Here is a 6,090-nt window from a genome sequence, read left to right as displayed (position 1 = left end):
CGGCTTGATTGCGGCGGAATGGGCCCCGCAGGTGCCAGGTGGCTCACTTCCTTCTTCGCAGAAGACGCTACCCTGTCCCCACCGCAGACTTCTTACACCTGATGCAACCCGCTACCCAAGTGTCCCTGTTCTTTCCCACGAAGGAAAGAAATTACCGTAGGAGACTTTGCCAATCCATGCCAGCTTTCTGATTGTTTTCTTCAGGTAAGCGGAAAAGAACAGCCGGCGAGTGAATGGAGAGCTGGGGGCCTACTAGGGAGAGAACCTCTTCACCACCTTTCTGTGCCTGCAAAAAGGGACATTGGCTATCCAGGGGAAAGTGCAAGAAAGAGAGCACTAATCGCTGAACCAGGAGACAAACACGATTACCAGCTCCGAGCCTTGAGTCAGAAAGTCTCATAGACTTTAAGATGTTAATCCCCAACATAATCCTTCCTTTGGCGTGTAGGAATAGTGCAGCCACAAGAGTTGTTTTGTTATTTATATTGGCGTTTAATAAAACTCAGCCAGTGGTGAATGGGCTGCCCACTCTCCAATGGTAATTAATTCCCTATTTCAGTGACCCAATTGTCCTGGGACAGAGCGGTGGGCCCGTCCCAGTGCCCCGATCCCCCTTTGTGCGGATACACTGCCCTCGTGCTTCAACAGCTATGGAAACTCATTCTTTTGATGTCATTCAAGGAGTTTTCCTTGGGCATCTTCTAAACTTCAAGGACCCTTTTTTTTTTCTCCATTTCATGAAAAGCAGTGCGAGCTTGACCACCTCTGTAGAATTTAATGATTTGGTGAAAGGGCCCTTTGGGATTTGTGTAAGGAGTTAGACAGAGAGAAAGGAAATTTGGCAGCCTGCTCCCTCGCAGGGACCGTCCCGAACCTGGAAAACACAAAACTTATTGAGAAAAATGTATAAAGATCTTGAAACCTGATTTTCCCTCTCCTCTCCCCACTAAGGAAAAAAATACCAAAAACAAAATAAAACTTAATTATCTTCTGGAAATACATGTATTGTTTGTTGTTGCTGATACAAATTAAAAGGGTGATGTTGAGGAAAATAAGTTCGAATCTTTAGCAGAGACAATTCCTTAATGTGTACCATTTGGAAAAAGGATATCAGTTTATTGCTTTAAGTTATTCATTGAATCATCCCTCCTTCCTAAATTCAAAATACACTTGATGAGCACCCAATGTGTGTCACACACTGTACTAGGCCCAGGAAACACTGCAACGCACAAGACGCACGTTCCTACCATCTAGAGCTTACATTCAAAAGCATTAAAATTCGTTTTAGGAGTCAGGCGCGGTGGCTCACGCCTGCAATCGCAGCGCTTTGGGAGGCCGAGACAGGCGGATCGCTTGAGCTCAGGAGTTCGAGACCAGCCCAGGCAACAAGACAAATCCCTCTCTACAAAAAAAAAAAAAAAAAAAAAAAAAAAAAAAAAAATTAGCAGGCTAGGTGGTATGTGCCGGTAATCCCAGCTACTCGGGAGGCTGAGGTGGGAGAATCACTTGAGCCCGTGAAAGGGAGGTTGCAATGAGACAAGATCGCACCACTGCACTCCAGCTTGGGCAACAGAGTGAGACCCTGTCTCAAAAACAAAAAAAAAAAAAAACTTTTACATATCAGGAAATGATATGTGTATGTAGACAATGAAACAGTGTGATACACAATAGTTTGGGAGACGGGGATGTGGTGTATTTTCAGGGATCTAAAGATATACTTTAGAACCTAAAACATTGGCGGTCGACCCTTATCGCTGATTTATCCATTCTTTCTTTCCCCCGCAGTATTTCTCGAGCGCCTGCCGATTGCTCGCCCCTAGCAAGGCGCAGCGTTTGCACCGGGCGCGAACCACGCAGCTGCAGCCTGCCTGGTAGAAAAGACCCTGCGATAACGCAGTTGCTAGCACCGCTCTCGGCGGAGGAGCCAGGGACGGGTCTCCAGGCCGGGAGGGGGCGGCCGCGGCGCGCCCGGGCAGCGCTCCCTGCACAAGTAGCTCTTCTATGTCTTTACACGCACTTCCAAAAAAACTTCGCAAGTCACAGAAACAATTCAGAATTCAACTAAGAAAATACAGAGTGAACCATATGGCCTGGGTGGCTCGAGTCGGCTGCATTTTCCTCCAGACAAAGAAGGGATTGAGGGTTGAAGGAAAGGAGAAAAAAAACCAACTTTCCGGCTGATGAAGCTGTTGTCTGGAGGCAATGATCCCAAATCTGAAGGCTTTATTCCGGCTCCGGCGGAGACGTGATATGTCATATGATTAGCATCTTTCATATTTACAAGAGTGGTATGGGCTGCCAGTCTTGAGAGAAAGGCGAGAGAAAGAAGGGGGCATATGCTGAAATGGATTTAGCATTTGAAAGAGAGAAAGGAGATCGGATAAATACACTTAAACGAGGATTTAGTTTTACTCCCGTTGAGTTCTAATAGATTGTTGATTGAGATTTTAGGGGCCTGGAACCGAGGTGTCAGCAGTAATTTAAAGAAGGTATTCAGTCCGCCAGCGCCTCTTTTCTCCGTTTCCCCCTCCCACCCCCCACACCCCTCCCTCATTTACGCCTTCAAGCAGTACGGGGCGGAGAAGGCTTTTAAAACAAAACACAAAACAAGATCTTATGTGAGGGCGGCGTCCGAGGGAGCCCGAGCGCTGACGGGTGTGCAGGAGGCGCCCCCTACAGCCGGCTGCGCCTCCCGGGCAGCGCTCCCTTCCTGCTGCACTTGAGCGTTTTCAGGACGCGCTTGGGTCCGAGAGGGCCGGGCGCGCCGGAGGGCAGCCGACTCACCACGTGCGCGCAGCGAAGTCGGGCGCCCCCTAGCGGGGCACGGAGGTCAAGGGGGTATCCCGAGAACACCGCGGGGATTCGGGGCCGCGGGGAAGCTCCCGGGCCAGCCGGCGGCCGGGGGACAGCGGGTTTGGGATCTCGAGGTCAGTCCGGGGACGCCCTCTGGGGAGCTTCACCTGCGGCTCGGGTTACAAACGCTCAGTGCCCAGCCGCGTCCTCCCCTGCAGTTTCAAAAGCCGAAATAAAACAATTACAAAGTACCTCCCCTAGTGGTTCTGACGGCTGCCAAGTTTGAGAACAATCGGATTTAAGCCCTAAGAGTTTTGTTTTTTGTTTTGAGGATTTAGTAAGTCAGCTAGAAGTGACGGCAAGACCCAATAGGCCGGGGAAAAAGACTGGGTCTCCGGGCTCAAAAGGACCTCAGCTGCACTGAGTCGGTATAGACTCTGTATTAACATCATGTGTGTACAGATGTTTTCTTCACGCACCCAGAGCCACGTTCAGATTCATTCTCCAGAATGCCTGTCGCTCCCCTGGTACATTTTAATTACCATCCGAATTGGTATTTGATGTTCATTTTTAGCTAGATGTCTCGTGTGTAAAACGTTGGGCGGGGACAGAGAGCTTTCAGCATCATTTCTCTTAGGCCTTAGTTCATGGCTCCAGACACCCAAATTTCTATTTCCGCTCGCCATTTTTATCTCTTTTCTGCTTAAATTTACTTGTTCTTAACTTTGTCAACAAATTACTGTGCTTTTCCAAGTGTTTAAGTAACTTAAGGACTTACCATTTTAGCACATTACCTGTTAATTAGAATGAATTTAAGTTGCCCGCATTTATCAACAGCAGAGACTAATACACTATACAATAATTTACTACAAAACTTTGGTAGTAAATATATTTACATATAATTGCTACAATAACAAAACGTCATGCAGACATTAAAATTATATTTCTGATGGATATTTAATTTTTAAATCTCAATGTTTTAGTATGACCCCAATTTATAGATATTTGTATCTAAATGATTGGACAGACATATAAGCTCATACATCCTAGAGTGAAAAATATATTCATAGTGGTTATCTTTTTTCGCGTTGAATAGTGGTAAGTTAAGTTTTTTATCTCTGTGTTTTCTAGGTAAATACTGGAACATTCATAATCAGAAATGGTTATTTTTTAAAATGCTGGCCTTTTATGTTGTAGTCTCTGTCAAACATTGGAAGGAAATTTCAGTTCAGAGATGTCTAAAGTGGTGGTAAGTTATATCATAGAACTTATCCACAGTTAAAATTAAGGCCCCAGGAGTTGGGCAATTTACATTGACATGGGATACTGTAATTTTAAGACAAACGTTTAAAACTTGGTCTTGAACTATCAGTGGAAACACTGTTGTAGAGGAGAGGAACATGCAGGGCAATTTCAGTATTCTTGTTAAATCAAAGTTCCTGGGGCTGGACAGAAAAAGGAAAGCTCCTCAATGCTGGACCACAGAACTTTCAGAGATGAGACCTCATCATAGGGTTTTGGTGGATTTCTAAAGAAAGATTTGGTTTTGTTTGTTTCTTTTTTTTCTTTTTCTTTCTTTTTTTTTTTTTGAGACAGGGTTTTGCTCTGTCACCCAGGCTGGAGTACAGTGGTACCATCTCAGCCCAATGCAACCTCCTTCTCCCAGGTTCAAGTGATTCTCCCACCTCAGCCTCCAGAGTAGCTGGAACTATAGACAGGACTATGACGCCCAGCTAATTTTTGTATGTTTAGTAGAGACGGGGTTTCACCGTTTTGGCCAGGCTGGTCTCAAACTCCTGTCTGCCTCCGCTTCCCATAGTGCTGGGATTACAGGCATGAGCCACCGTGCCCAGCCAGATTATTAAAAAATAATAACAAAAAACAACAGCAAAAAACTACATGTCTCAAAGCAATACATTCCCTTATTTAATAACACTTGCTGGCCTTCGCACTTCCCTGGGGCCAGTAGCCGCCCAACCAGGGGCCCGGGGCCACGGGCTCAGCCGACTACCATGGGCTCCGTGTCCAACCAACAGTTTGCAGGTGGCTGCGCCAAGGCGGCAGAAGAGACGCCCGAGGAGGCGCCGGAGGACGCGGCCCGGGCGGCGGACGAGCCTCAGCTGCTACACGGTGCAGGCATCTGCAAGTGGTTCAACGTGCGCATGTGGTTCGGTTTCCTGTCCATGACCGCCCGCGCCGGAGTCGCGCTGGACGCCCCCAGTGGACGTCTTTGTGCACCAGAGTAAGCTGCACATGGAGGGCTCCCGGCTTGAAGGAGGGTGAGGCCGTGAAGTTCACCTTTAAGAAGTCAGCCAAGGGTCTGAAATTCATCCGTGTCACTGGACCTGGTGGGGTGTTCTGTATTGGGAGTGAGAGGCGGCCAAAGGGGAAGAACATGCAGAAGCGCAGATCAAAAGGAGACAGGTGCTACAACTGTGGAGGTCTAGACCATCATGCCAAGGAATGCAAGCTGCCACCCCCGCCCAAGAAGTGCCACTTCTGCCGGAGCATCAGCCATATGGTAGCCTTATGTCCACTGAAGGCCCAGCAGGCCCCTAGCGCACAGGGAAAGCCAACATACTTTCGGGAGGAAGAAGAAGGAATCCACAGCCCTGCCCTGCTCCCGGAGGCCCAGAATTGAGCCCCAATGGGTGAGGGCTATTCTTTTGCTATCAGGAAGTTTCGAGGAGCAGGCAGAGTGGAGAAAGTGGGAATAGGGTGCATTGGGGCTAGTTGACACTGCCATATATCTCAGGCTGGGGTTCACACCATCACCCTTTCTTCCCTCTAGGTCGGGGGAAAGGGTGAGTCAGAGGAACTCCATCCATGCCCTGTTCAAATGCAAGTGCAGGTTCTGGGGGTGACCAGGAGGTGGGAATCACCCTACAACCTACACACTTTATCTGAGGCTCCATCCCCAGAATTTCCAGCTTTTGAAAGTGGCCCGGGTAGGCCACTTTTTAAAAACACTTTTTAAAGTTGTTGTCCTTTTAAAGAAGGATGTATAATAATAATTCCCATGCCACAGTGAAATGATTAAGTATAAGACCAGATTCATGGAGCCAAGCCACTACATCCTGTGGAAGGGACTCTCTCAGGAATAAGGCAGGGTTTTTTTTTTCCCCCACATCTTATATCCTCATACCCACTTTTGGGATAGGGTGCTGGCAACTGTCCCAAGCAATGGGTAGTGATGATGGCAAAAAGGGTGTTTGGGGGAATAGCTGCAGACCTGCTGCTCCTACACTCATCCCGCCCCGTTCTGGGTCAATGTGATTTTATTTATTTGCTCCCTTG

The 6,090-nt window shown here is 47.7% G+C and overlaps 1 pseudogene; it reads left to right on the top strand.

Moving 5' to 3' along the window:
* Positions 1-4,766: 4,766 nt before the first annotated feature.
* LOC116534365 lies at positions 4,767-5,605 on the top strand (annotated as a pseudogene).
* The last annotated feature ends 485 nt before the right edge of the window (positions 5,606-6,090 follow it).

The sequence above is a fragment of the Sapajus apella genome, unplaced genomic scaffold, assembly GCF_009761245.1.
Source record: "Sapajus apella isolate SASKATOON/1434 unplaced genomic scaffold, GSC_monkey_1.0 scaffold87, whole genome shotgun sequence".
Classification (NCBI taxonomy): domain Eukaryota; kingdom Metazoa; phylum Chordata; class Mammalia; order Primates; family Cebidae; genus Sapajus; species Sapajus apella.
The sequence above is the reverse complement of the archived record's forward strand: the minus strand, read 5'-3'. Positions and strand labels throughout refer to the sequence as shown.